This window comes from Amblyomma maculatum, chromosome 11 (genome assembly GCF_055883805.1).
Source record: "Amblyomma maculatum isolate TAMU_Amacu chromosome 11, ASM5588380v1, whole genome shotgun sequence".
In the NCBI taxonomy this organism is placed as follows: Eukaryota; Metazoa; Arthropoda; class Arachnida; order Ixodida; family Ixodidae; genus Amblyomma; species Amblyomma maculatum.
Window position 1 is genome coordinate 8,087,185 of NC_139354.1, and position 20,373 is coordinate 8,107,557.

The 20,373-nt window shown below is 42.9% G+C and overlaps 1 protein-coding gene across 1 annotated transcript in view; it reads left to right on the top strand.

Moving 5' to 3' along the window:
• The window catches only part of ktub (Tub domain-containing protein ktub), a 127,639-nt gene that overhangs the window by 25,337 nt on the left and 81,929 nt on the right, over nt 1–20,373 (top strand). The window lies entirely within an intron of this gene.

Consider the following 20,373-nt stretch of genomic DNA (forward strand, 5'->3'; position numbering starts at 1 on the left):
TCGGACTGACTGGCGCCTTTTGCTTGCGTTCAGACGCTAAACACGCTGAGAGGCGCCGCCATAAAAAACTCTGCTGTGCAGCATACTGTAGGTTGATGTAGTACACAATCTGGATCCAAACATGAGTTTCAATTATATATTGATATTTTTGAGAACTCCACTCAGGTTTTATTTATCTCTAGAACTTCAGTTCAGTTCAGGCGTTCAGTCGTGTCCGACTCTTCGTGACCCTATGGACCATGTCACGCCACGCTTTCCGGTCTCTCACTATCTTCTTAACATCACATAGCTTCATCTGCAATGCCTCGAGAATGCCATCTAACCATCGCGTTCGCTGCCTACCCCTTCTCCGGCGACCCTCAACCTTTCCCAACATCAAATCTTTCTCCAGCGACTCCTCTCTTCTCATCAGATGACCAAAGTAGCTGAGCTTTAACTTTAGAATTTGACCCTCCAATGAGCAGTCAGGGTTTATGGTCGACAATATCGACTGATTTGATCTTCTGGCAGTCCAAGGAACTCTTAAGAGTCTTCGCCAGCACCACAATTCAAACGCGTCAATTCTTCGGCGGTCAGCCTTTTTCACAGTCCAACTCTCGCATCCTTACATCACAACTGGAAAGACCATAGCACGGGTTATACGGATCTTGGTTGGCAGACTAATGTCTCTGCTCTTTACTAGGCGGTCAAGGCTAACCATGGCTCTCTTTCCCAGAAGCAGGCGTCTCCTAATTTCATGGCTGCAGTCTCCTTCCGAGGTAATCTTGGTGCCCAAGAACAGAAAATCTGTCACAGCTTCCACTTTTTGTCCATTGATGCTCCAGGACTTGATAGGGCAAGACGCCATGATCTTCGTCTTTTTAATGTTCAGTTTAAGCCCAAACTTCTCACTCTCTTCTTGTACGCGCATCAGAAGTCTCTTGAGATCCAATTCACTTTCTGCCATTAAAGTGGTATCATCCGCATATCTAAGGTTGTTGATGCGTTTTCCAGCGATCTTCACTCCAGCTGAAGACTCGTCCAGACCGGCCTTCCTCATGATGCACTCTGCATATAGGTTAAATAGGCAGGGCGACAGTATGCAGCCTTGCCTCACCCCTTTCTCAATCGGAAACCAATCAGTAAGACCATGCCCAGTTCTGACTGTGGCCTCTTGCCCTTCATAAAGGTTCCTGAGGAGACAGATGAGGTGAATTGGAACTCCCATCTCTTGGAGAGCTTGCCACAATCTGCTGTGATCTACGCAGTCAAACGCTTTCGCATAATCAATAAAGCAGAAGTAAATGGGTTTCTGGAACTCTCTTGCTTTTTCCATGATCCAGCGAAGGTTGGCAATTTGGTCTCTAGTTCCTCTGCCCTTGCGAAACCCAGCTTGCACGTCCGGAAGCTCCCGATCCACATACTGCTGCAGCCTACCTTGCAGGATTTTTAACATCACCTTGCTAGCATGCGAAATAAGCGCGATCGTGCGGTAGTTGGAACAATCTTTGGCACTGCCTTTCTTTGGAATGGGGATGTAAACTGACCTCCTCCAATCCTGTGGCCACTGCAGGGTTGTCCAAATCTTTTGACATAATGTATGCAGTGTGTTAACAGCGTCGTGGTTGAGGTTTTGAAGCAACTCAGCTGGAATACCATCAATTCCGCTAGCTTTGTTCTTAGCAGGGCTGGCTAAGGCCCATTCAACTTCACTCTTCAGGATGCCCGGCTCGAGATCAGTAATCACAACCGTCCTATGTTGGGTTTGCACATCCGGGTCCTTCTTGTACAGTTCTTCTGTGTATTCCTGCCACCTCTTCTTTATCTCTGAGGCTTCAGTGAGGTCCTTGCCTCGTTTGTTCTTTATCACGCCCAGCTTAGCACAGAAGCTTCCTTTGATATCTTTGATTGTCTTATACAGAGCTCTTGTGTTCCTTAATTGGCTGTTGTCCTCAACTGCTTGACACTGTACGTTCAAGAAGGCATTCTTATCTCTCCTTGCTATTTTCTGAAAATTCGCATTGAGAACCTTGTATCTTTCTCTTTCGCCCATACCTTTTGCCATTCTCCTTTCCTCAGCTATTTGCAAAGCCTCTTCAGATAACCAGTTTGCTTTTTTGCATTTCTTTTGCTTTGGAACTACCTTAGTAGCAACTTCTTGTATTATATCACGAACATCAGTCCACATCTCTTCGGGCTCTTTGTCTTCTAGATCTAAATCTTGAAATCGATTGCTCACTTCCACAGCATATTCTAATGGAATCTGATCCAGATCATACCTGAAAGGCCTTCTAGTTTTCTGCGTTTTCCTCAATCGAAGCTTAATTTTGGCAACAATAAGCTGATGATCGGTGCCACAATCGGCCCCAGGCCTTGTTTTTACTGCTTGTATAGCGCTTCTCCATCTCTGCCGGCAAATAATATAATCGATCTGATTCCTGTACAGACCAACGGGTGAAATCCATGTGTACAGGCGCCTCTTGTGCTGTTGAAAATGAGTATTCGCTATGGTCAGGTTGTTTTCTTGACAGAACTCTACTAGCCTCTGCCCAGCTTCATTTGGCTCACCAAGACCGAACTTGCCTGTAATTCCGGATATTTCTTCACTCCCGACCTTAGCATTCCAGTCTCCTATGAGAAAAACTACGTCTGATGATGGGGTGCGGTCTAAAAGGCATTGTAGGTCCGCATAAAATCTCTCAACGTCAGCTTCTTCAGCTGCAGTGGTCGGTGCATAGACTTGGATAACTGTTATGTTGAAAGGGTGACCTTGGATCCGAAGTGAAATCATTCGGTCGTTTTTGGGGTTGTACCCTAGCACTGCTTTGCCCATTCTTCTGTTTACTATGAGAGCGACCCCATTCCTTCTCTTGGATTCGTGCCCACAATAAAGGACATAATGGTCGCCGGAGTTAAATTCTCCCATTCCGGTCCACTTGAGCTCGCTGATACCCAATATATCAATGTTCAATCTGTCCATTTCTCGCTTGACGATATCCAGTTTACCTTGCGTCATAGATCTTACATTCCATGTTGCTATGTGATATATCTCCTTAGGGGGAACCAAATAAACAGTGATATTGAGCGCAGCATTGCAGGTTGGGAAAGAGAAGCAGACTCTAGATCGCCCTAACGACGAACGGTGCAAGCCTTGCCTTGCCTGTTGTACCTTAAGATGCGGACGTGCTTTTTTTGTGACCAAGGGTCACCCGTGTCGAGGTAGGGCTCTGTCACATTCTCGAAATGTCATCGGGATAGTTTCACGTTTACAATTACACGTTTAATATCTCGCACAACTCGTGTTTAAAAAAAAATTGTTTATTCTTTTATGCGTTAGTATAAACCTGCGAGTCCAGGATGTATTATTGTGCCTAAACATTATAGCTAACATAATCATTAATAAAATACAACCAATCGTCATAAAAGTACGTACTATCTCAGACATACAGCCCACCATGCCGTAAATCACCATGCATACTTCGCGTTGTCATATCTTTCACTGCTCATTAAGAAGTCATCTAAGCAGATCAAAAAGCGCGAGCCATACCGACGACTTCGTTTATTTATAGAGTGACGACTTATTCGCTTGCAACTTATGCGCTTTTTTTTTTTGAAACCCCTGTCACCTGGTAATTCGTTAGCTAAATGTAGTTTGACTTCTCAAACGCGGTTAAAGTTGTTGAACCACCGGAACATTTATTGGAGTCAACATTTCAGTTTATTTAAAAAATCTCGCATTTCTCCCCCTTTTTTTGCTACATCACTGCCTTTCTTTGGTAATGCTGATCGCAATCTATAATGGGATTTACTGTCTAGAGACATGTGCCTGTGGGCAGGCTAGAGAGTTTTAAGTAGTTCAGTGTTCAGCCTCCAAGCTAGAAGTGTAATTAGGTTGATAACCACTTCCATGTTAAGGTAGCAAAACTTTTCTGAAGTGAACTCTCACGCAATGGAGAAGATGACTGCTACTGGGCATGCCTAGCGCACACTGCCTAAAGCCACAATTACAGATGCTGCTGAGGCGCACTGCGTCAAGAAGAAATAGTGCACTTCCTCTCGAAGTAAACTTTAAGGTTCGCGAAGAATTAAAGGACTTGCCTTCGAGGCATAAGGATGCTGCCCTTTACATTGCTGAACTCGACTGGATTCCTTTAAAATGGCTTCGTTTGGTTTCGTTCTTTTTGTATTATTTTACTTGCAATGGCTCCTTTCCTTTTATTTTTCTATCACTTATATTTTTTTGTCATCCTTCTTACTTTATTTTATCTTGAGCCTCTTTTTGTACATCGTAGCTACTTGCTGAAGTGCAGAATTTAATTTTCCTGGCAGAAATCTCATCGGTACGACTTTGCGGAAGACATAAGCCTGGTGTGTGTCAAATGTGGATAAACTAACAGTAGAGTTGCACATTTTGCTGAAATGTACAGCATATCCAGGCGCGATGTTGTCTTTACACAATTGAACCATTTAGTTTAGGTAAATCCCATTTACATAGGATTGTATGTAAGCATATTTGTTTTTGTTGTCGTTACGCGCATTCTCTTGTTAATTTATCTAATTAAACGCTTCAATTTAAAATTTTCTCCCCGACAACTTTTATGCGAAGAGTAATTTTATGGTGTAGGTTGTAAGTTGTAGTGTTAAACACAAGGAAAGAGCAGAGGGGTCTAGGAATGAATGCGAGTTAACGATATCGTACCCGTGAACAAGAACAAAATGGGTATATGCAAAACGTGGAATGCAATATAAGGTTGTCATTAAGACCAGACTCCAAAAGCAGGCAAGCGCAGCAGGGGTGGTAGGAACTTTGGTGGAAGCACGAGATTAGTGAGTCTTCAGGGATTGAGTGTATGCACATGGCGAGTCAAACGCGAGTTAGTTAATCCGGTATATATGAGGGAGTCATCGTCCTTGCGGCAGGTGTAGTCATGATGTATGTCAGAAGAGTTCACGAAAGGAATGAAAGGCGCAGCACAGACGCCTGGATAAGACGCCCGGAGGTGTCAGCTTAGTATATGCGTGAATCACCTGGTGGTGTCATCGGTCATGACCGGATGTGGCGTCATGATGACGTCAGTTGTGGTTATTATACGTGACCAGATGTGACATTATGATGACGTCAATTCGGTCATGACATCACGTCCGGTCATGGCCGATGACGTCACTAGCGATGACATCCCTATCTCGCGGTATCCCGCGGAATCTCGTGAATAAGTGTGACACCTCTCGCGGACGGACACTGATGAGCCTATAGAGGCTTACGGCTTAATAACTACAGGTAGGGACATTCTAGTTGAAATCAAGAAATGGGCACGAGCGGGACACATGGGGTAAAGAGAATAACCGATGGTCGCTAAGGGTGATAAATTGGATTCCAAGGGAAAGAATGCGTAGCAGGGGGAGGCAGAGAATTAGGTGGGTAAATGAGATTAAGTTGGCAGGGTCACTTGGATGCAGAGTTAGCACAGGACCGGGTTGTTTGGAGAAACGAGGGAGAGGTTCAGCAAAGTGGTTGTTTGGGCGTGTTGCGCTCGTTTGCCTCTCGTCTCTTTCACCGTCCTCCTCTGGTTGTGCGCTTCAACTGTATGTCATGGGAGAGGTCTTTGCTCTGCAGAGGGTATAGTCCGGCTGATAGTGAAGCATGCCTGTGGGTTGATCAGGCCGTCCACCGGCGCCCGGACGTCAAGTTCACGGGTAAGTTTATGACCACGCTCATTACCGTTCGGCATAAATGATTGCAAATGTCAATGAGAATATACCACTGCTGTCCCACTTCTCTCACCTATTGCTAAACAACCTCCCATTTTAGTTCGCAACATGTTATCAGTACCTGACATCTTTCACTGACATGATCTATCTTATAATCAATGCATTGATTACGTCAACCCTGAGGCTAGCTAGTCGTAACGATACTCTGGAATACATTAATGGCAATGTTTCCCTTTTACTAGCATCTCTACTCTATTAATACAAACAACTTACATTCGTGAATAGGTTCAATACACATCGTCAGTTCAAGATGACAGGTGCGCCAGTCTTGCCATCCCTAGATACTCTCAAATATCTCTCCGCATACTTGAACTTGACGACCTACCAGAGGACAGCCATGTAAGCCAGCGTTCTCACGCAGGCCTTTGTAATGGCTTACAGGACGCTCATTTTTCTTGGTCTTCATTATAAAAATACCTTTACGATTCCGCATTAGGTTCTTTTCCCATTCCAGCGCCACCATGGGTTCCATTTTTAAATCACTATAATTACTATTAATCACCTAATCACTGCCATCATAACTAAACCGCAATCCTGCGTCGTTAGCAAGCATTGTTAGAATGGTACTGGCAACTTATAACTGCAGAACAAAAACTGTTTTATAATGCATTGTTTTAATTGTCAGTATGCTTCATGTTATAGCTGTTTTTCGTTTCACATTTCATGCGTAATTCAGTTCCTGAGTTAGCTACGTGGCAACCTGTTGAGAACTGCTGAATAATCTAACTAAGTCATATTATCCTTTCCATCCGAACGTGTCCAGAAATGTTTTTATGCATTTTGTGTTCTATATTTTGTATTTCCCGCCACATTTTTCATTTTGCTCCCCTCCCTTTTTTTGCTATGTACTATTGTACTCTGAAGGCATCACAGATAAACTGATAAATAAATACTCCATATGAAGAAGGCTTCTCCGCTGGATGTCTAATTAGTAACTGTAGAAATACGAATATAATCAGTCATCCCTTTTAATGGGCATATATAGTCTTTGCTGTGAAGAAGACTTCATCCCTTTAGAGATTTGAAGAGGCCCAAGGTCTAATGTTAAATCTTTTTTTCTCTTTTTCAGCTTAAGAAATGATTGTGAATTAAATCGAATTGTTGCCTTAAGAGCATTATTAGCCCTATCTGATACAAAAATCTTAGCTTTACATAGTTCTTGTGACTTTTTTAAGAAGCTGCTTTCAAGGGTTTACGCTCCTGCGTTTTCATTTTTAATATCAAGTTTCGCCAGCAAATCGAACTCATTTATCAAATAGCTGTAAAAAGGACAGGTTGCCTCCTGCCTTTTCTCGTTCTGCTGCATGCCTTTTTTTCGTATTCTTACATACCTCAAGAAATCGACGTAATTCAGTTTTGGTAGTGCGATGAACCAGAATGATATAGGTCGTCGTCTGCTGTTCGCCTTTTTCACGCACCACAAACTTTTATATATTAGCCGATTTGCCGAAGGCACATGAAGCAATAAAGAACCGGTGCAGCGAATCCTTCAAGAGCCCAATCAAAATAACTGCATCGTATGTACGAAGAGCAAGCCAGGTACAAGCAAGTAAAAAAAAAAGCAATCTGTTATTTAACTTTGTACTTGCAACATTCGTTTTGCCTCCACTGCTGCGCGGGCTTTTCTGATAGGCTTCTGCAAGGCAGGGAAGGTCGGGCACCGAATGCGTATCGGGATAAGTGAGCTATACTCATAACTCACCTTGAAGTTTGATAGGGCTTCTAAACGGCCGGGTAGAAATATTCGCGATGCCCGAAGTTTGCTCTCGACGTATTTCTTTTGAATGCTTTGTTTTTTTCTACTATCAAACCTTGGAGAAGCTTGCTGCCTGACAACCTGCTTTTTTGCTTTGAACTCCATACGTGTCGGCGCGGTTTCTAGCTCGCTATATGTTACGTTTATACTCGAACATCGGATGCATCCGAAACCTGCCCTCGATGTAGCCTTCTCCCCTCTTTCCCATTCTCCCTCCTTCTTCTCCATCTTACCTTTCTCACTTGCTCGGGTCTATCGCATGCAGCGGAAGACTTGTGCTTCTGTTGGCGTTTTTACGTGTAAAGTGCAAGGTGGCTTTCCCTCTGACAGGCTTCGTTATGAAGCAGCCGCTGTATTAAGAGTGATGGGCCCGGTCAGTCGAGCGAAACGTGCAGTACGTCGCGCCTTTCCCGGACGGCTCCTATAGCAGCCCTGTGCTCTCCCTGATCCAAAGCATAAGCAGAAAGTCTTCTTTCTTAGCCAGCGAACGGCTACTACCTCGGCTGCCTGCTCTTCTGTCGGGTGCTCTCTGAGAGAGTGATATAGAGAGAAAGAGAAGCTAAGGGGGCGCCTCGTAGTGAGAGAACGGAGAATCTGTTTCCATTCGCGCATCGCTCTCGGCTCGGCAGTCCGGCTAGTTTTCGCCGTTTCCCTACCACAGCTTGCTATCGTTTTTTTTTTCTTTCCTCCACCCTCTCTCACTCCTTTCTCTCCCCCTTAGCAGACCTTTCGGTATTGCTTCTGGATGAGTTGCTCGGCGTTCTATTACCCCGTGACTACCCCACCCCCCCCCCCCCCCCCCCTCTTCCTGCATGCTCTTTTCGCCCAAATGCCCGAGCAGCCAAGCAAAGTAATGTCGCAGGAAAAGATGGCTGCCATGCATGGCTACTGTGACTGCTTGCGTCTCACGAGAAAACTGCTGGACGCTTTGCACTGAGCGAGCCATCGCTGGCGGGTAGCTTTCGGAATAAATATTCATATCGCGCGCGCCCGCCGCTGTTCACTTTGTACGCAACACTGATCTTTCTATTGGTTGCTGGATGTCTTGTTCTTTTCTTTTTTCTTTTTTATGGAGGAAGAGGGCGGGGGGGGGGGGGGGGGGGCAGTTTTCTTTTTTTTTTTTTTTTGTTCATAACGGATCAGCTTTTCACTCTGAGCGTCGCCAGTATACAAATGCTGGTTTATCACCGCTTTTGTGTAAATAATGGGAGTTCTTTAGCGGCCACTTCCAGCGCGATGCACTAGTTTTCACTTTGCCGGTGTGGATATATTTCCGCGCAATTTCTCTTATTTCCATCCGCAAGTATATTTTTTTTTTTATGATGGCGCGCTTCAGTATGCGATCTCTGCTCCAAACAGATAAGTATACAGCAAGCGTATTGATTATCACTGCATGAGCGGACAGATTTCAGCCACTGGGGCTAATCAGCTAGTATACAGCAAGCGTATTGATTATCACTGCATGAGCGGACAGATTTCAGCCACTGGGGCTAATCTGCTTACGTGCGTACGTTATCGCTTTTTGTAAGCAGCGGCCCACTGGTGATAGTGTAGAGGATGTCAGTTAGAGCGCAGGCCGAAAGTGAAAAATAAAAATTAAAAACTCAGCAATTGCTCACTTTCGCACACAAACCAGCGTCTGGTCCTATTTACAGCTATATTGTAACCAGAGAGAACTTATTTTTGGTTCAGTAGAATAAGACTGCCTTCGGAATTAGCTTACATTTCGGCCAAAACCTAAACGTTCTTGTGGCTTATAATAAAGCTATATTATTTCGGTCAGAAGTTTTTTTCGACATTCTATTGTGATGGCTTCGCATATCTTTAAGGAGATCATTTATTTCTTTCCTCGGGACTCATCACCCATCCTTGGCTGATGTCTCATCGTTAGCCCGTGTCAGATCAACACAGGACAAAAATGGCAGAAAATAAGCAACGTACAAAAGTTTGGCGAAAACACAAGAAGTTAAAGTAAATTATAAAGGGCATGGCAGAAAGATGGGCACCTTATTCCGCGCCATAGGTCATTCAAGTAAATATTCGGCCAGTCGCCGCCCGCAGGGTGGAAAAACATTTACTATAGACATCTTCTACATCTCTGATTTGTTATTTTATTTGCTGTATATTTATGCAGTTCTAGCAAGGGCACGGCCGGACGCAAATTTGTTATCCTTTCCAGACAGTGCTGGAGCTACGCTGCGTGTCAGAATTTTCAAGCGCGATTTGTTGCTCGGCTCCAACTCGGCTTCGGTGCTGTCTCCAAGCTTGGATGCCGAGTTTACCTCACCTCAGCGTGATTGATGCGCGAGGTCGAGTTCGATGCGCATTTATTGCGTTCGGCGTTGATGCCTGTGCGGTCGTCGTCCTCGAAGACGCAAAAAAGCAGCAAAGACGCGCTGGCTATCTTCGCTTTCCTTAGCCGAAGGAACCAAGTAGCCCGAGAACGAAATAAAAAATACTTACGACACCGCAGACAGGGTAAGCCTAGAAGACATTTTATGTGTTAGTAGTTGCTGCATCCCATGTCTAGGTGTGCTGTTTGCTTGTTTTTCTTCTTCTAGCACACACACAAAAAAAGAAGAGTGAGTTTTGCGTGGTTTATGATAGCATTTCGATCTCAGTAGAATTTTAAAGTGGACATGGAGAGGCACTTTAATCTAATCGATCAGGGAGTACCTGCAAATAAAGACAGAAGAGCTTATGAACGCTGAGTTAAAGCTCATCAGAACTAAAGCGTTAAAAATAAAACGTCCTTTCAAGAGATAAACATTCTCAGCCTTGATTTGGCGTTTTTAGAAAACTGGTGGCGAAGTTGCCTTAAAATATAATTTCTATTTAGAGCGCCCTTAAATGGCGCTAGTCAACGGCGGCATTTCTTTACACGTCATACGATTTGGTAGTGACATTGAAATGTTTTTACAAAATGACTAACAAAAAGTTATAAATTATGATATGATTACTTCTATTGCATTATTCCGATAACGTTAATAATTGAATGGTTTGCAATTTAACAAATCGTGCATTTCGAAGAAGGTCAAGTGAAAGCTGCCGGCATGGTGCTTATTACAAAAGTTTAGGATTACCCAAAAATCTCTACTCTTTGGATGGAGCTGCAAAACATTATATTATCCTTTAGGATAATACAATGTGTACAGCTATGAGTAATGTGAAATAATGAATTAAGCTACGCTTAGGAATCTGATGCCTAATATACTGACACTTAATATTTTCATAGGCTTTCATGAAGTAAAAAAGTTATAATACGCGTATAGTCGTACAAGACAAAAAAAAAAAAAGACGAAGCTTGTCAACAAAAATTTGTGTTTTCAGACGAAATATACCTTCGATACGACCTGACACACAATAGTGATGGTATGATTGTTGTGTACTAAACTTAAATTTCATAATATAAATGATTGCCTTTCCACCGCCTTTTTAACCAGAATAATCTATATGTATGTCTATTACTATCTTTTATATAATTCAAAAGCTTAAGCGTCGCCTTCTTTAACTACATTTCCTTGGCTATGCAAGAAGCTAGCATCATTTCATTTGCCAGAAAAGCGTTCGCATTTTTACAGCGCCGCTTTCGTCATGGCCCCGCCACATGAATTTAATGGCTAACAGCTCTATTGCCTGGTCAAAGCTACAATATGCATTGCCCACCTGAAACCACCATTAGGCCTGCCATTAGAGTGTACCATTACAGTATACTGAGAAGTACACTCTAGTCAACTCAAAACAAACTATCCAGATTCATTCCTTATTCGCACTGAGACAATATTAGTGAGCCATTTTTGAAAGTGGAATTTGGTTTATTAAGGTCTCTTACTTCATTACCGTATTACTGGAATTGGCTTATATCATAAACGTCTGCATATTTTCATGAGCTGCGCATTCTAAGTTTTCCAACCAGCCCGCATATTTCACCGCATTCGTCACCTTTTCCCATTTTCTCGACTCCTGTAGGCATTGTCACCTTCGCTGCTTCAGTATATGCATCTACATACTAGAATCACCTATCCAAAGACATCACTATCTTCACTTGTTCATCTCTCTTGAAGAAATTGTTACTAAATTTTTGATTGTTTCTTGGTCACAGCGATGGTGTATCCACCGATAATTACGTAATACAGCTAATGGTATCTATGGTAATACAATGAAATGAAATGATACCGTTCGCTTTAGCTTCATGTTAATGTCACTTCTTCGTGGTTGTTTCGGCGGCGGACTTTCGTTTGCGAGAATGTCGGTGTTGCACGTTTTGTTTGGGAAAATGCTGCAGGTTAATCCAAGTACAACGCGAGAACTTGAAAAGATTGTTTTCTATGAACACTGACTGCAATGATTGTCGATACATTACGCTAAACCGTGAACAAAATACAGTGAAAAATATTAAATTAGCTGCACGTTTCAATTGCTGTTAGACATCATAAGCATCAAGAAAAAAAGCACGCACAAAAAACCTTTGCACTTCGCATACATGCGCACACAATAAAGTGCCCCGTGTATGTCCCTTGTGTCTAGAAGCGCTATGGAACATAACGTGTAGTCACTAACCCTCACTCTCACCCTGTTAAAATAAAATACCGCACCGAAGTTTCACAAGAAAACTGACTATGATTAAAAATAGACGGAAAATTTCGTTACCATCTGCTTCCATGGGTGCCCATTGAATTGCGCCGTCCGAATGTACGGCTTCAATCACTCTCACAAAGCCCAGCGTGGGTGTCACAGAATCCCAACCAGTGCAGTGTTAGAATTGGGACAAAAGAGTTTGTTTTTAAACTGCGAGAGTCCCTCTTTCTTGCCCGGCTGGGAGAGCCTATATACTTTCATTACCTTAAATGCCAGAATCTACTGCACATCTAGGCGGTAGAGACATATAGTCAAAGGCTATAGGCTGAAATGAACTTTGAAGAAACATTCAGTGGAACATTGCCTTGGTTGAAGCGTCAACGCATCTGTGAATGGATGCTGCTCAAAGCTTTGGCATAAAATTTATGTTAAAGAAACTGCCAAAAATGCGAGGCCGAAAGAAAATGAGGTAAAACACACACACACACACACACACACACACACACACACACACACACACACACACACACACACACACACACACACACACACACACACACACACGCACACGCACACGCACACGCACACGCACACGCACACACACACGCACACGCACACACACACACGCACGCACGCACGCACGCACGCACACACACGCACGCACGCACGCACGCACGCACACACACACACACACACACACACACACACACACACACACACACACACACACACACACACACACACACACACACACACACACACACACACACACACACACACACACACACACACACACACACACACACACACACACACACACACACACACACACACACACACACACACACACACACACAACGCAGTTTCATTAAGACTAAAACATTTTCAAAGATGAACGAATCGCACAAACCATCCCCTCCGGGGTGGCGCAGTGGTTACGGCACTCGACTACTGTTCCCAAGGACGCGGGATCGAATCCCGGCCTCGGCGGCCGCTTTTCAATGGAGGCGAAAAGCAAGGTGCCCGTGTGCTGTGCGATGTCAGTGCACGTTAAAGAACCCCAGGTGGTCGAAATTTCCGGAGTCCTCCACTACGGCGTCTCTCATAGCTTGAGTTGCTTTGGGACGTTAAACCCCACAAACCAAACCAAACCAACCGAATCGCACAAACCAGCAAGCCATTGATAATATTGGTAACCATTCAATGAAAGGGTCGCATAAAGATTTGGTAATAAGTCAATTGAAATCGGTAATTTGACTATTCGTGCGATGGCGTCATTTCCCGCTGGTGGCGACCACAGTATATACAATATTGCATCTCTGCGGGTATCTGAAAAGCCACCTCAGTTGTGGTCCTAAATCGTGATTAAACGTATTGCTGTTAATTTTTGTTTAGTCTCCGGGTCTGAGTGCTGATCTGTTAAAATTCCTCCACTCCTGTCGCGCTCTGTTTGAGCGAGCATGTCGGCGTCAACAATACCCGTCGCAATGAGTGGGCCACAATTTTTTAACCTTACTGTTCAGAGAGATCTCATTTTCTTCGGACGCCGATGGCATTATGCTTCCACAAACGCAGCGAAAAATGTAATTCCTTCGCTTCTCGCAACCGTTAGAGAAGATAGGAGCATGCTTCTTATAACAGTCGGTCTTAAGCATAACAAAAGGAAAACAGATCGCCCGCATATTTTAAGGCGCTGGTGCATGCCATAAACGCAGCTCGCTGCGTGGCAGGGTCTTCGAAACACAAATGTTCGTCACTAGCATCCGCCCCAGCGTGGAGATAAAGCGGGCGCTCTTGAGAGGCCTCAGATGGCGCCATAAATGCAAGTAGGGTAGGAAACATTATTTACAATGCCGCCGATTATGGCCCTGCGGCCGATTATTACCTCTCTTTCTATTGATGCAGGCGTATGCTACTGCCTCCCGATTAGTTTGCTGAGCGATAGCACCTTTTTTCTTTGATTGTTTCTCATCCCCTATACCACCACGCAGCCACGAAAAAAAGAATATATATATATATGTATAGTACCCTTGTAGGCCGTGCTAGCATAGAACTAAAGCAAAAAAAGAACAGGTACCTAAAACAGTGAGTAAGAATCCGTTTTGAACCCCTGCCAGGCATATCATCTTCTCTCAAGAGCCCGCGATTTTCCGCTCACCGAAAAGTGTAAAGTTTGCAACAAATTACGCTTACTAGGCTGCTTTAAAATTTTAGTGCAACATAAACAAGGCAAGAGGCATATTTCACTGCCAACGTTCCCGCAGACATAAAAAGATGAGTAGTGGGCGTTTCGTTCCGGCTGTTTTGAACGCCTGTCGCTTTGTTATTTGTTCTTCCTCAATATCGCTTTGCATTATTCTGTAATTTTTTTTTTGTTCTTTTTCTTTTCTCCCTTTCCTTTCTCTGTTCCGTATGTCCTCCCGCTTTTGCGTCGTGTGCTTGGCAACGTTTCCTTAATTATTGTATTTTTTTTTGTCTAACCGCCTACGCAAAACTTTCAACCTACCTTCGCCATTTTATTTGTGCCTAAGTGCCAATCTGAGACAGTAAACGTAAATTCACTCACTTCGTCACTGACTCATCTAGTTTTTCTCTCCCTTTCTTTCTTTCCCGATGTGTTTATTTATTCCTTTTATTTGTTTTTCTGTTGCATTGTAATTTGCTAGAAACTACGAGCACGCAATGATCACACGGAAATTGCGATCCAGCAAATGTAACACTTTAACTGGCAGACTAAGTAGCAGGCACGAGAACGAGCAACATTATTCGGTGTTGCTCGCAAAGAAATTACGGCTTCACCGCTGCCTGACGGATAATTTATATTCCCAGAGCCACGTAAATCAACTGCCCCCGAGACATTCCTTCTTTTTCTTGCAGGCATCACGAAAACGCTGTGCTTGATCCACAGAGCACGCAATATAATATTACTTTTCTAAGCCTGCAGTACAATTTCTCATGCGAAATGCTGGCGATTTTGCAAAAAGCTACGGGAATTCCAAATTACGCCATCACGTAGCCAGGCTAGCATAAAGGGGCCCAATTCCTCCGGCAAACTAATAACAGAAAACAAATGTGATGTTTCCATTTAGCTTCATATTTGCGCGGTGCGTCTCGGAGGTACTGAGTATATTCTTCGCACTCACTTTGAAAAGCATACTGGGCTCTCAGCAATCATTCTTCCTACTAAGTTGGTGTATATTCTTCGCACTCACTTTGAAAAGCATACTGGGCTCTCAGCAATCATTCTTCCTACCAAGTTGGTGCGTTCTGCTTCAAATTGGCTAAACCCACACAGAATCCTTCCGGAGAAGCTTGCTCTTGCTTTTACTTATTTTCAGTTTGCTTGGTTTTCGGCCAGTACAACTTTTTGTTTATTGTTCGCATTTTTTTTTTTTTTTCAAACTTTCCCGTTCTTCTTTATGTGACAAATTTCAGTGGGCGAAACCTCCCGTTTTAGCCACATCACTTTCCCCAGTTTTTGGCTCTTTAAAACCATGGTGCTCTATCAATGTTTTTTTTTGTTATTTTTAATTTCTTTTCGTGAACTTGCACAAAAAGCGTTTCATGTTTTCTTTTTTCATGCGAAGCGTACTTTGTTAAGTTTACCATTTATTTTCCTAATGCGTTTCTTGCGTCGAGAGCCTCTGATTTTTAATAGTTCAGGCAAACATAACACAAAAAAGCTGCTTCTTGGGGATGAGTCATTTTACTCCGTAATTCGGCATTAGAGCCTTGGCAGTCCGTGAACTTGAAAGGTTGCCGGATTCAAGAGGCATTCTGCGCGAAGCATTACTTGCTGCTACTTAAAAGTGGCTATTATCAGATACTCTGAAAAGCTGGTTTAGCGAATAACTTACCATTATTTTACCTCAGTCATTACTATCATCACCAGCCTGACTGTGCCTACTCCTCTCCCACGTCCATTCAATTAATCCAGTAATGTGCCAGCTGCGTCCATTTAATACCTGCACGCTTCCTAATCTCTTCCGCCCTTCTAATTTTCTGTCGTCCGCTGCTGCACTTGCTTTGCATTGGGATCGAGTCGGACACTTTTATTTTCGTCTAATATTTCCGGCCACCAGTAGATCTAGTACTGTCGATAAAAATTTGCTTGCCTACTGATTTAACCTGACATCTACATCTAACTAACGTTATCTCATCTGCTACAAAGTCAACAGGTTTTTTGAAGCGTTAAACCCGTAGCTCTCTTTTACATGTAAGTCAAGTCGCTTCCACGCCATTGGCAATACCGAAATTAGAGTATTCATCTGCAGTTGGGAATCCCGTAGTGTCCTCAAGGCGGTCTAAAACGAAGCCACTATTTTAACACATTCATTCGACTAACACGATATCAGCACTGTATATTTTTAAGACTAATCTGATATACATGTAATATACTGTACATTTTGCTTCGCCGCGCCATTGCCAGCCTGAATATTTACCGCAGACATTGCCCTTCATCCGGAACCCTACATCTGAGTCCCCTTTTTTTGTCTTAGCACTTTCAGTAATGCACTGCTCAAACTCCTTCAGGCTTCACGACTACGCACCCGTACGGTCATCTCTTAAAAGTTAATCTTTTCAAGAACACCAGCCGCCAACTGGAACGACCTTTCCCACTTGCCATCACCTACGATTCGACATTCCTTTAAAGTGTTTCACTGCATTGTGAGTAAAAAAAAAAAAAAAAAGGTATTTTATTTTTTGTCCCGCCCATTATGTGGCATCGTTAACGATGTCTTTAAAGTAGTAAAACGAAATGAGGTCGCCATACCAAGTTCGAAGTCACGCATTATATCTCCTCTCTAATTCATCACAGGTTTCATTATTTCACTACGCTGTACATAATGTCTCTTAGTCTACATCAAACTTTTATTCCTTTTAATTGTCTTCCACTCAGTAGTGAGCTCGAATAATATGCTTCATGCCAATCTCTTGTCCTTTCTATAGCTATGTTCTCCTTCTTTTTTTATGTATGTGCGAAATTCGGCTAGTTATTTAAAATGTTTCTTTTTCGATAACGAAAGTTTTCGTCAATACCACATAAGATATTAAAATAAGTAAACTAGCTACTGCCTTTTATAACTAAACCCCATATTTATTTACTTGGAAAATACTGCAGACACTTGGAGAGAGCCATAGAAGGGGGGGGGGGGGGGGGGGGACAAAACATGTTATTAATACATCAAAAATAATATTAGCAAAACTTGAAAATGCGAAACAAAAACTAGTAGGTATTCAAAGTACAAACTGGAAACTAAGATGGGGAGAAGATACAAGCTATAAACATAATAACACATGATTCTGAAAATAAATGATGTCAATAGTCCATCGTATCAAAATAATCATCGCTGGTTAGAAGCGCTGACTATTTTGATACAATCCAATGCTAAATTTACTGAGGAAATAGTTAAGTTCTTGATTGAGGTAGCTTGTAGGAAACGCCAGTATGTAGCAAACTATTATAGGGACTGACTGCTATGAGAAATATATTTAGAATAAGAAAATAGCCTTGGGTCCTAGCTCTTGGCAGGCAGCGACGGTGTCTCTCCTGAACTTACTATTCCATAAAACACCTAATTATCAGAGTTTTAACCCGAAGGACCCACTTCCCCCAGTTACCGCACTGTCTCCAAAGCTAACTACGACAGGTAGCGAATAGCAAGAGGAGCGGCAATTGACCAACAGTTTGAAGCGCTATCTGTTCAGTGTGGCGAGTAGTATATGTAAAGTTTGCTTTGCCGCATATAGGGTCATTGTGCAGCGATGCATGATTTACAGGCAGGAATGTACTTGACTGGGGGATGCCAACCTGGGCGCTATGGGATGCGAGATGATACCTCCTGTTCGATTGTCTCGATCTATGCTTTTTTCGAACTTCTTTTGTTGAACTTTACTTCACTATTCCTATTGACTATCTTATGTTAGGAAGGGGTCTTAGTTTAAAATGAACTCCTAACACCATGTCGGTGTGGGAAAAAGGAACCGCGACTTCAGACGAGAAGTGAGAACGAGATATTGACAGGGCGAAAAACAAACAACTGAGATTTGTTAGAAAAGCATTGCAGGAAGCGACAACAGCTTCTCCGCGTCAGCAATAACAAGAAAAAAAATAAGCTAGGAAGATATCTCGCCAAATGGAGGGGAGATAACCATGGATAAACTACATGAAAGCGCGGTTATACGTGCGTCGATCACACATTAACGGCTCTGCGACTGCCTGACGAATGAATGGTTGAAAATCTCGCTGCCTCGATTTGTCGTGCCCCCCACAACATTGTCTGACCAATTGTTCCCAAAAAATTCCGTTGTTGAACATTATTTCATGCGAAAATTTATTTTCTGTAGCAAACATTTCGACCAGCATGTTTCTTTCACAAAGAAAGTCATAAATTGAAAAACAAAAATCCGCCTTTATGCATGTATACGGGGAAATGTAAGCTATTGCGTCGTTGTATTCTGCAACATTGCTTTTCTTGCTTAGCAGGTGGTCAACCTCTTCCTTTTGTTTATGTTTTTTTTTTTTTTTCATTCCTATTCCGAACTCTATATTGTGCCCAAGGTCGCTCACTTGGTTAGGGTTGTCCCGCGGTGCATTACAATTGAAGAAGTAAAGAATGCCTATGCACAGTTGTGTACCAGTGCTTTCAATGGCAGTCTTAAATAAGACGTAGTTCTTTCGAGCGCTATTGAAGTTATTTCGCAGCGCATCCCATTACGGACGCCAAAAAACAACCCCTGAATGACGTACTTTCGTTCACGTGAGTCATGTTCTACTTATTTAATGCTTCTTTAACCTCTCGGCCTCTTCTTCAAAGTGCTTCACTTGGAGCCCTTGTAACCCCCCACCAAGCGTTTTACGATGTGTTGCTGCAGACATGGTCACTACACCTACCCCTCTCACCCCCTCCCTTTCTTTTTTTTTATTTCTTTATTATTATTTTTTGCAACCACCACTTGAGACTGTTCCCCAGTAAGTGGTCGACGAGGCGCCTGGTTACGACTCAACTAGGTGCCACTGGTAGCGACATAGTGTCGTCTATATATCATCCTGAAAGCAGTGATAATAAGGCGTAGTATAAAGAACCACGGGAGTCGCCGACCGTCTCGATTCGTCTTCTCTTCGCAAACGATCTCAGTCACGTCAGGACAAATTACCGGCGCTGATGTTACGTCTGGTTCAGATCGTTTCGCTCAGTTGAGAAGGTTAGTAAGGTCGTCAAGAGGACACCGCTAACTTCTTCCTCGTGTACTCTTTCAGCCACGATAATCGGAAACTCTTCGGCAAAGCTAAGTGAAGCTGGACAAGTTTAGTCGAAAAGATCCTTCTTCGATGGCTGAGTAGAGCGAAGTGTGTTCAGAATTCTCTTGCTTACGGTGTCCGAACGTTGTGAAGACAAAAGGAAATTAGTATAGCTTCAGTCTCCTAGTAGCACGGATTGAATGAAAGAAGACGTGTCCTGAAATGTGACGCGCTGCAAGTTTGTCTCCTTTCTTTTTTGGTAGGCAGAAAAAGGCTGGGGTGAAGGAGAAAGACACGGAAAAACTTGATGCTTAATGGATTACAATATAACTCAATTGTTGACTGGCTTCATGCACCCTTACGGAGTACGCCATGTTTTATGCAGAACACCAATCACAAATTAAACAAATAAACATTATATTTCATGTATTCTGTTGAAGATTGCTTAGACGAAGCATTAGTCGTCTCTATTAAGGACTAAATTTAATTGGGCTAAAATGACCTTGAAATGTCTAATATATTTACTAGCGTTCTCAAAGGACAGCAGTATAGCGTCCAGGTGTCAATAGCGTCTTTTTCTTTTATTCTTGTTGCCAAGGTGAAGCAAAACAAGAGGGTTGGAGAAGGGATAATGGACTACATACATGAGATTCGGAAATATTTGCCTGTTTTCTTTATGTATGTTATGGGCATCCTTAAATCTCGCACATAGTCCTTCATTTGAGATTGAGTATCACAGTCGCCTCTTCCCACTATTCCATTTCGCGTCATATTCTTTTAGTCTGGCATGTCTTGTTCTAAAAAAAAACTTTTGTTCGTCGAAAAGTTTCTAATTTGCTCTTCAGAAGGGATGAAATGCTGCGTACTGCAATACATTTACGAGTGCATAATAAAAGGCTTTAGATAATCGGTTGCGCAAAACTACATTCTGTTAATAAATACTGATAAGCGAGGTCAGGTAACCTCTTGACAGGCCATGTGCAAATCATAACGTACAAGGAGCAATCCCCTCCGCTGCTTGTGCACATGCTTCGACCTAATTCGACCA